Below are 11,864 nucleotides of genomic sequence, written 5' to 3'. Positions count from 1 at the left end.
AATACTGTCCTTACAGTCTCAATATCTTTTGTATGATAATTATCATTTTGGTAGTAATATATTGGTAAGGCAGAATTTACTTGACCTCACAAGAATTCATGGACCAGCATGACATAGTAGGTATTTCTTAGGGTTCGAAAAAAAGAAGGAAGGAAGGAAAAGAAAGAAGGAGAGAGAGGGAGAGAGGGGGAGAAGGAAGGAGAGGAGAAGAAAGAAAAAAAGAAAGAAAGAAAGAGAAAAAGGGAGGGAAGGAAGGAGGGAGGGAAAGAGAAAGAAAAAGAAAGAGAAATGTAGTTGAAAGGAGTTTCAGTGTAGGTATAGAAACTTTCTTCTCTGAAAGGTTTTTCTTCCCAATATTAAGGAAAAAAAAAGGAAAAAAAGAAACCAAGGTCATATCAATGTTCAGAACTTTAATAATGAATGAAAATGGGCTCATTCTCAATGTATTTCCTGATAAATTGTATAACTGAATAAAACAAGATATATTTCTTGATCAGCTGTGCTCAGCCAGAATGAAACAGTTGAGGTAAAAGTGGTTCAATTTCCATTTTGGGTCAGGAAACAGGAAAACGACAGAATGTGTCACTGAGTTACCCCGTGAGGGTGGGCTGCGGATTACTTACGTTACCCCACAGGACCCATCTGTCCTACCCTACATGTAGGAATCTGCCGTTTATGCTTCCTTTAAAAAGAGATTAAAGATAATTATTTTTATGTGCATTTGAATCGTAGCAAGAACCCCAGATGTGCCAGGATGCGCAATTGGGCCCAGCATATTTACACAGAATGTTTTTTGTTTTTTAATTATCATGTACAATCTGTTCTGAGATGACTTCCATCTAGACGCAGGTGTCAGATTACATGACAAGTAGTGGCTGGAACGGATCTCACGTGCCGTAAATGTATGAGCCTAACACTCCCATTTACAGTTCCACTATTTCTGGACCTCTGTTCTTCCTTTTCTTCTCATAATCTCTGGGACCTGCCTCCGTTTCTGCCGGAGAGAGAGTTGAGAGGAAGAAAGATCTACAGCAGTAATACATGTCTGTGTTTGCTCACAGGAGAATTAAGGAAGGATGCCAAGGAAGACGACCTTGAAATGTGTGTGCACAAGGGGACTAGTGTTGTCATTTGTTTTCCTTGTGGTGCTTCTCACAGAGTAGGACCTGCTACACGCATTGTCAGGCTAAGTCAATGGAAAAGAATTCTCTGTTCCAAGGAGTGGGAAGGAGAGGGATTTTTAGAGAAGAACCCAAAGGACAAGGTAGCATTTGACACATACATTAGGGATGCAGGGAGTTTAGCATGGAAGGGCGTTCAAGAGGGTCCCAGAGAAGGGTCCAGCAATGGGAAGTCAGGGAACCATGTAAGAGTCCTCATGGAACAAGACAGACACTGGTAGTGTTCTCACATTGAATGATGACCGAGGATGACAGTAAGGTGAATCATGATGGGACCCGTGGCCTCAAGGTCCCAGTGAAACTAGGGAGTTTGGATATCGTGATTGATGACTTGGTCCTGTGGTACCCAGAGTTGGGGTGGAGGAGGGGGGCATGCTCTCTGGGGGTGATGGTACCAAGCCAAATTACTTCAGATCTGGCCCTGATTCCTGGTGGTAAAGGAAGTAAACTGGGAACACCCCATCCCTGAACCCAAGAAAAGCTCCATAAGAGTGGCCCCCATCCCAGGGCACAGACACGAAGGACATGAAGACAGAGCAGCTCTGCTCCACCACCATCAGGCACACTTAGTCCACTGCCCAGGCAATCACAGACTCACTCAAAACCTCCGGTGTCTGGGGGCAAGAGTGAGAACTCAGTCACCTCTCCAACTGGGTTCTGGCTGCATCAAGCTACTGGGGAGTGCTAGCAAAACATAACCTCAAGGTGCAAGCCCTCCTCCCCCCTTAAAAATACTTAGTCCAGGGGCGCCTGAGTGGCTCAGTGGGCTAAGCCTCTGCCTTCGGCTCAGGTCATGATCTCAGGGTTCTGGGATCGAGTCCCGCATCGGGCTCTCTGCTTAGCGGGGAGCCTGCTTCCTCCTCTCTCTCCTGCCTCTCTGCCTACTTGATCTCGGTCTGTCAAATAAATAAAAATAAAATCCTAAAAAAAAAAAAAAATCCTTAGTCCAGAGCAAAGTTTTCTTCTTTAAAGGTGAGAGAATCCAAGCAGGAGTCTCTGAATGCCTGGTCTGTACGCAGGGAGATCAAGCATTGCGGAGAGGAAGGAACAGCACAACTTTGGGTCTCAGTCTCCAGCAATATTTCACCTCCCAGGAACAGCAGCACAGTGGAACACTCAAATGAACTAGAAGCAGCAATGTCCTGCCACCTATTTCCATCAAGCCAACCAGAAAGCCAAAGACCAGCCTGTGTCTGCTTATCGCCAGCAATTTATAAAACTGATTAAATGGAACCATGTGAAATTGCCAGTACTTCCATTTTGATGGGCAAAAGAATGGAAATTCCATGGGGCTCAATCTAAAATTATCTAGCATAATAACCACTACTGTGTCCCCACATCACCACAAATTGTTAAAGAAGGTAAAGATAGTGAAAATTAAACACCCTGATTCCCAGTCCTCAGTCACCTGCCCCTTCCCAGAAAGTGACGCAGAAAAGATGCTGTTGTAACACTTTGTTTTTCTAAGTTTCTACAGAAACATAAATTGGCCTTGACTTGACAATACCACTGCTTTTGCCTCATACACCCTAAATACAAATGTTTATAGGGTTTCTCCCCAGAGTCAATCTAACCCCCCACATATACACACAGCAGAATAAACAATGTTTTCACTGAGCCACTCCTCTGCTCAAGAACCTACAATGGCTCCTTATTACCTTCTTGGGGGCCAAACTGAAACTCCTCAGCTTGACATGTAAGGCCCTCCATAATCCAGCACCTCTACCCAGCAAACTGAAGCATACAGCAGTTCTGGGAGGCTAAACGAACTTCCTGCTCCCTGATCCTAGGATTCTCTGCCTGGTGTGAGCCAGTAACCGCACGGGCATTTTGCTCTTACCGCTTCTAATGGCTTTGGTCCCCGGCAATCCTGCCTTCTATCTGCCGCCATGATTCAGGTGAGCTAGCATAACCTGATTCTACAGTGGTCAGGCCTACATCCTTGTCATGCTGACCAGGCTACCACAGTGATGGGACGTCACCTTAACCCAGTTTCCTGCATGTTCACTTAATAACACTTCGTTTACGAGGCTATTCATGGAGTTTAAGATCAAGATTTTTTTTAAAAGGAAAAGAAAAGAAACTATCCTGCAAAATTAATCTTTTACTTGTCTTTTTTAGTTAGAACAAAAAGAGTGTACCTCTTCCTAGTCATTTTTAAATCCTAACCCATATGTCTAACAAAGAAAAACTATGAGGTCACCACTAACTTTGGAATTCTCACCTTGGTTCCTAGAGAGCTAAAATGACACACGAGAAAAAGAAATGGGAGAATCACACCAAATTACTATCAGGCAAAAGTAATACATCATCACTTTTTAAGCCTTTACAAATATTGGGTACTAAAAGGAATGGAAATTGGTGTTTCAAAACATCTGGTAATAGGCAATACAAAAACAAAAAGTGACTGGAAGAAAGTCAATGCATCTAGTGAGATAGAACCTCCTCACCTAGCAGGGAAGTTCCTCCTAAAATACTTTCCCTTTTCTTGACCTCATATTTCTGAGTGGTTCTCCCAGACTGATCACGCTTGGCCCCAGGACGCCGCACTGAGAAACTTGTTCATGTCCATTCTTTTGTAGACGATGAAGAAGGACCAGCTGGAATCGTTTTCCCTTTCACTGAGTAATCATTTGTCCTGGGCTTTTTCCAGGGGCTGTTTGGGAACAAACTCATTTTGTTCATATGCAGATTATGAGGCAGGAGAAACATTTGTGAACTTACATCTGATTATGCAAACATCCCAAGGAGGGTTTTCTAAAGGAATAAAAAATTGGAATGCAGCCTCCAGTCACTAAGCCTCAAAAATGCTACTGTTTTCGTAACTTGCAAGCCTGGCCAATGTCTGTATTGATCAAAGCCAGAGAAATTAATAAAGGCAAGGTAATAAGATGAACCTGCCGTTCTATTTATTAGCCATCATTACTGATCACACTTCAGTCTCTAATTAATGCTGTCGCTACTGAATCTTTATTACCAGCAGTACATCAACCAAGACATCAAAAACAGTAATTAAAAAGACCTTTTCCAACTCTCATCTCAGAGGTGCACCTGGTCTGGGTTGTCTTTTAATCTGCTGACCTGCTCATGCCAATTCTTCTATGTGCCTCCCAGCTTATTGGCACAAGAAACTTGTACGGTCTCTGAGTGAAGGATATTTGCCAGTCCTTGTCATAGCCTGCCTAATAGATGCCCAATATTTTTCCTAAGCTACTCACTGATTTAAAGATGGAATTTGCTAAACAAACAAACAAGAAGCAGAATCAGATCTGTTAATCCAGAGAACAAACTGGTGGTTGCCAGAAGGGAGGGTTTGAGGGATGAGCAAAATGGGAGAGCACGTGGGGGAGATACACGCTTTCAGTCATGGAATGAAAGACACAGCACAGGGAACAGAGTCAGTGATATTGTCATAGCGATGTAGAGTGACAGACGGTAGCTACACTTGGAGTGAGCACAGCATAACATCTAGATTTGTCGAATCACTATGTTGTACACCCAAAACTAATCTAACATTGTGTGTCAACTGTACTTAATTAACAACAACAACAAAAAAAGAAACCAATGAAGAAAAAGAAGAAAGCACAATGGATACTGACCAGGCAAAACTGATCATTGCCTTGGACACAATCGTACAGGGAGAATGCCACGTGAACATGAAGGTGGTCATCCACAAGCCAAGAAGAGAGCCCTACACCGGCTCCTACCCTCACGGCACGCAGAAGGAACCAACACCGCTAGTTGGTTTTCAGACCTCTAGCCTCCATTACTAGGAGACACTGTCGTTTATACCCCCCCCCCCCCAAAAAGTACTGTCTCAGCTACTTTGGAGTTGCAATGAGTTAGTCAGAAGAGGATTTTAAAGTGAACAAGCTTACGTATCTCCTCACTTTCAAAGCTCATCCCAACCCTCTCGGTAAGAACTCCTCCCACCCTTGGTTTTCTCGCTCCCTGCTCCCCTGATCTCACCCTGCACACACTACACACCTCATTACCACACCACACTTCTCACTTCCTCTTCTGCTGGTTTTATTGTGTCTGAAGAACCTCCATGTTCCACGCAAGCCAGAAAACATATTCCTCTCTCCTCAAACATCGCAGGACACTCCACGACAAAGAGGACCGATGACCAAGGGAGGAACTTCCTGTCATTAGAAAGTAGGAAAGTAGGAACTTTCCTACTGTCATTAATGTGCCTCCTTTGGCATCCAGCTAAACTGGCTAAGCCAGCACCTCCCATCCCCTGTGTACTGTGTTCCATGGAGCAAGACTTCTCATGTGTTAGAGCACACACACCGCCTGTGAACCGCGTTCACATACAGGAACTAATTCAGCCAGTCAAGGTCTAGGGTAGGTCCTGAAAGTCTGTGTCTCTAACAAAGTCCCAAGTGATGCCTATGCTGCTCGTTCATGGACCGCACGTTGAGAAACACAGATGTAGAGACAAGTTCCAGAGTATCCTTCTGGAAATGCCAGTCAGCTATCAGCAATTTCAAAGTGGCCCACAAACCAGTTCCTGAAAGTAGTATTACAACCCACAGCACCTTTATTTTCACAATGGGAGTAAGGAACGTACGGTATGTAATTAAAACACGATGCAACCAGTGCCGTGAAACCAAAAGTCCAGTCAGAGCTCCTTCGCCTGAGTTCTCACTGAAGTGCAGCCAACAGAAGTGAAGGAGGGAAGGACCACTTGGACGACCCAGAGTGGCCCCACAGCACTGCACTCACCTGGGAGCTTGTTAGAAATGCAGATTTCCAGGCCCCAGCACAGACCGACAGCATCAGATTCTGCATTTGAACACAACCCCCAGGTGGCCTGATGCATCTGGAAGTTTCAGAAGCCCTGCCACAGACTACCTTTTGCATCACCGAAGTGGCTGGCCGACCATGACGGGGGAGGTTATGAGTCCTCGGACTGGTTCCCATCCCTTTGATTATCACTGAAAGCATGTTGGCATGACCCAACCCCATGCAAAGTGGGATCCAGGGACAGCAGTCATCTAGGGGTGGGTTTACTTCTCTGGAATGTATGTGCACCAGTTGCCCCAGGGAGCGAGGGAAGAGGGAAGAGGAGGTGTTTTGTGCACACGCACCAGGCACCTGGGAGGAAGTAAGAAGATGAGAGACGGTGGCAAAAGAGGCCGTCCGTGGAATGGCTTCTGCACCCGCCCTTCCGATCCTCAGAGCGCAGGGTTAATGAGGGACATGGAGGCAGCTGGGTTTTGAAAGCCTGTGTGAGGCTCTGCGACCCAGATGACAAGATACAAGAGTAAACAGAGGCGGCCACCCCGCCTTCCCCAGCACAGCAGAAGAGGGCAATGTTGGGTCTGGGGGACACAGGGACAGCAAGGGTTGGGGAGTGAGGAGTGATGTAACTGCTGGAGAAAGAGTAGGAGCTGCCATGTACCTGAGCACAGGGGACACCCTGTCCTGGGGACTCGGAGGACGCTGGCTGAGGTCCCGTGTAAGCAGGAGGGCCACTAGAACTCCAAGCTGGGCATTAATATTAACATGGCCTCATTTGCTCCCAGGGCCGGTGAGGCCTCAGACAATCCAGGGACCACAAGAATACCATTTCTCTCCAACAGCTTTTCTTCCAGATGAACCCTTCTCCCACTTTCTGATGATTTCATCACATGAAGCTTTTATGCTCCTCTTTTCCCTTCAGCTCTGGGTTTGCTGAGGCTCACCAGATGCTACCCTGTCGCTCAGGCTGTCCCTCATTACGACATCCAAATGCTGGGTTGCTTTGAAGGAAGCTTCCCCTGGAGACAGCTGATCCTTCTGTCTCACCCCTGGGTTTACTGTTTCCTCCCAACACACCCGACTCACCCACGATCTCATCCCTGGGGTGTCACCTCTCACTCAGTAAAATTCCAACAAGGCATGGCTCCCAGACCAGGCTGTTGTTTGCTATGACCTGGATTTTTAATCCCAATTGTCTGTTGTGGCCCAAGAAACTTGATTTGGGTTGAATTGTGCTTTTCTCTGTGCTGCTCAGGGAGGCTCTTTGGAAGGACAAAGGACAATCTCCAGCTGACTCGATGCCTCCAAGGCCTCATATTTTCCTTTTCCTGACAGGTCACCCAAAGGCCTTCCACAGACCACCAGTCTCCACTGACCTGTGTCCTAACAATATCTAAACACACTGGGCTAGATAGAGTCACACCACAGTCCATTTCTCTAGGCGAGGCAACAGAAATAATTCTACAAGCAAAATCCATCTTCTTTCTTCTAGAGAAACCGAGCACATGTATCCCCTTTCTCATCTTCCTCTTTCGGTTTGGATGGACCTGACTGATGTGGAGACACTGGGAATATTTGAACCATCTGAAAATGCCTGGTCCTGCAGACTCTGACCGCTTGTTTATCAGCTGCTCACCTGCGGGGCCGGTAGACACCTCCACTAAGCATTATTATACAGGACCAAAGAGCCTGTGGATTCAAAGCCCTTTTTAAATGGTTTTGACCTCTTGATCAGACAACCACCATGTACACCATATAATTAAATAGCAAGCAAGTAAAGCAACTTAAAAGGAGATGTTTCCAAAAAACACATGTTTTGGAAACAATAGATGTTTGTCTTATATTCAGGAGCGACAACATATTTGGAAAAGTACTGAGGCCTTCTACATAAAATAATGATAAGGGAATACTATGAATTATTGTATGCCCATAAAGAAGACAAGTTAATAAAATGGATGGATTCCATGAAAGATACATATTACCAAAGTTCCCTCAGGAAGAAAGAACATGATTAGCTCCCCTGTGCTTTTTATCTGAGGATTGGGAACATCAGATGTGGTCATTACACAATTGATCGGGTTTACTGGCAAAAATTCTCAGAAATTGCTTATGTTGAAATATGCATCCTTTGTAAACAAAAGTAATGCCTTGGACCCATTCTAAGAAGGATGCAAAGGGAGTCATAAGGATGATGTGTGGGAGCAGAGATTGTGTGGGTGAAAGTCTTTGTATGTTAGAACCAAAAGGCCAATAACCCAACACCCTCGGTTTTCAGAAACAAACGTAGACAAAAGGGGTACACGGTGGGCCCAAGGCCACACAGCCAATTAGTAAGAACACAAAGTGTCAATGGCCTCAGACAAATTTAGGGATGTCATTTGTAACCGTGGAATAAAGCAAAACTCCTGGGACCAACAAGAGGAAACAGAGCAGGACGCCAACTCATCAACAGGACCTAGGCAAAGCAGCCTCAGTCTAGCTCTGCCCTAATTGTGAAAGCAGCCAGCATCCCAACTGGGCGAAATAAAGTCACAGAGTGTTCATGACGCTGGCAATAAACAAGTAAGCTTTTTCCTGCTATCCCCATAGACAGGATGATCTAAAAACACAACTCCCCAAAGTGTATTAAGATTCCAAACGGAGTGATGTTGGGGTAAAGCAGATGGAGGTACAAACTTTTCTTCCTTTAGGGAATCCAAAGGATTTGGTTTTCCTCTAATCTAAAAGTAGGGAAGTCACCGTGCCAAGACCAGGCCCCATAAAGCTCTGGCACTGGGCCCAGTACCCACCCTGAGTGCCAGAGCCCAGAGGGACCTTGCCTTCATCTCTGCTGATAGAGTACACTCCAGTCCTCACTGCCATGGGGGCCTGCATGGCCACCACCAGCCTGGCCTCCCAGGGGGATGCCGTGAAGACCGTAACAAGGTGACAGGCATAAGGTCATCTGCGCCTGTAAGCACTCAGTCCATCATGGTTAAGTCACACTGATGATGGTGGCACCATGGCCAGCCAGCTCCTCTGCTAAGAAGCCAACCTCTGGGGCGCTTGGGTGGCTCAGTCGGCTGGGCGTCTGATATTTGGCTCTGGCTCAGGTTATGATCTTGGGGTCGTGCGGGCTCCGTGCCTGGCAGCGAGTCTGCTTGAGATTCTCCTCGCCTGCTCCTGTCATGTTCCCATGGGCGCACACACACACACACACACACTCTGTCACTCTCTCTCTAAAATAAATAAATAAATCTTAATAAAGCAAAAAAAAAGAAAGAAGCAGCAGCGGCCAACCTCAGTGGGCAGAAAATGTATATGGTTCCTTCAAAGAGCCCAACTGCTTCATGAGGTCTTTTGAGAGCATCATTTATAAATGTTTTAGCCAAGATTGGTGTCTTCAGAACCCTGATAGGAGTAAACCTTGGCAGCTTCTGTGGTTAAGCTTCTCCAGGATCCCTTGCAATGAGCTCTTTTGACATTAAATATGTCATTGGCAGGGACGGTGTCTACTAAATAAATGGACCTCGCTTGGCAAGATTCCAAGCCCACAGACCCAATGCCAGGCAGGCAGTAGGCTGGCAATAAACAGCTGTTGTGTGAAAGAACCCAATAGTTCTGTAATTGTGTTAATGACAACAACCTATCGGCTGAGTTCACAATTCCCAGGAAGTTCCAGGATGACCAAAGAAATCCTACACCTTCTATCTGTTTCTGCCCCCAAGTCTATCTAAAGCTACTCAGTTATCTATGTTCCTCAGTTATCTACGTTCTCGAGGGTCAGCACAGTCATGGGTGGAGGTGCCCAGCTCGATCCCCCTACCAGGCAGCAGCCCCCACCCACCAGTTCTTACCAACATTGGCTATTAAACGTTTACCAGTACTCTCGTTTCCAGAATTACCCTCTGCTGACTGGAGACACCCACCCAGGAGGTTACACAGCCACCGCCACTTTCACCAGTGTGGCCCACAGTCAGTGACCGATGGGGACAGGGAAGGATACCAATGACCAGTCCCTCACCCAGGAGGGCCCAGCTTTGTGCGCAGTGCAAGCTCCAGAACTCCCATGGGCTCGGGCTGAGGTTGCCTCCAGCTGAGACCACATCCTTGCTTAGCCGTGTCCCCTGCTCCCCTGTCCCCCTACCTCCCTTCTCCTGACAACTCTCCCTCAAAATCATACACACAAGGATCCTGAGCTCAGGTTCTGCTTCCAGGAACATGAACTTTAACCAGTGCCTAAAATTATGAAAAGCCTTTAAATCTCAAAATAAGAAGGAACACTGAGTTTTCTGCGACATGTTTTTCCAAATTCATTCTCAGAAGCATCCCCTCTTTCAGGTTTCATTAAAAAAAAAAGGGCAGTTAATTACCCAGAAATGCCTAAAATGTGTTCAAACTATTTCTCTCACACACACCATCCTTCCTACCTTTGGTCTGGTCTGCAATCGACCATCTAGTATCATTTCTCCAAGAGGTCTTGCATGAAGTTCCTCAACCGCCCCGTCCCCCTCACTCACCAAACTGTGGCTGCTTCCCTCCCAGCTTACCATTACTGGTGTTACAATATTTACCTGATGCTCTAACCCTTATCTCCCAGCCCTCGAGCTCTGTACCGGCTAATACACTGGGCACTGACTACATGGGGCTATTTGCAATTTCAATTTAAACTAATTAAAATTACTGTGCCTAGGCTGGGTGGCCTAGGAGACCCTCGGTAAGTAAACTTCCCAATATCTAATTTTGTAACTTTTATACTAAAAACTGTTATTTTCAAGGATAGGAAAAGAACTGTAAGAACCTTTAAGAAAGAGTTCCTTAAAAAGCACCAAAGAATATGACTGTTACTGGTTGAATTTTGAGTGGATGGTAGTTAATTGTAGGTTAAGAAAACACAATGCCAGCCTCCAGATCGAGGCAGCCAGCTAGCCAAAAACTGCTGAGAATTTTTGACAGTTATTCAAGGCAGCATGGAGAATATAAAACTTTCCTTGTTTTTCCCCCCTGGGATGGGCAGATATTTAAAATTCCACTCCCTCCTCCCCACAGAATAAAAACCCATCATGTATGTTTTTTCTTTGTTAAAATCCACACTTAAGACTACTTAAAAGCCCACAAGTTCTGTTTATGGCCAAGCAAACAGTGGGGGGAGGGGCAAGATAAAGAGAGCCATCACTCTGTCTCCCTACCCATTTCCTCTCCACCTCTCCACCAACACTTCTCCACCAACAGCTTCACAAAGACACCTACTTTGTACTCATGATGAAGAGAGCAAGCTAAAAAGGAGAACCAGGCAGCCTCTGCTCTCTTTGCTCTGTAATGTAGACAAAGCTAACTGGGGAAGAAAGCCAATAACCAACAAATGTTCCAGGGAGCATGGGAACCACAGGGGTCTTTCAACTGGTTCTCAGATTTTTTTCATTTATTCTTTATTTCTCCTTAATGTGAGTGTGGACTCCTGTTTCCCTTTTACACTATGGGACATCTCTGGAAAAATACCATCTTCAAAACCAGCAAGACATCTTCAGCTATGTCATTCTTGTAGAAAATGATCAACTTCTTTGAATTCTAAATTAATACTAATGGCATTAGAGGGAAAGCACTCCAAGGTTCAAATAGCCAACACACAGTAGACTTAAAACTTTACAAAGGAGCTTCTTCAAAATTACATTACTGGGGGTGGGGGGCACTCTGCAATCCTTGGTCATCGGTTGACTTCAAGTTCCAAAAAGAAAATGGAGCTTCAATCTAATACACTCAATTGCTTCCTGTCTCCTTTTCCTTTTTGAATTAATATGGCCAATGATTTTGGTTTTCTTAACTCAAACACAAGGTAAGACCCTGTCCAGGGCTGTGGTGTACTTTTATTTTGTTCTACATCAACAGTGTAGTGTACATAGAGCCTCACTGAAGATTACTGACATCATCTTTTTATCCAGACTCCCAATATAAACA

Source organism: Meles meles, chromosome 4, assembly GCF_922984935.1.
Source record: "Meles meles chromosome 4, mMelMel3.1 paternal haplotype, whole genome shotgun sequence".
Classification (NCBI taxonomy): domain Eukaryota; kingdom Metazoa; phylum Chordata; class Mammalia; order Carnivora; family Mustelidae; genus Meles; species Meles meles.
This window is presented reverse-complemented; position numbering follows the sequence as displayed.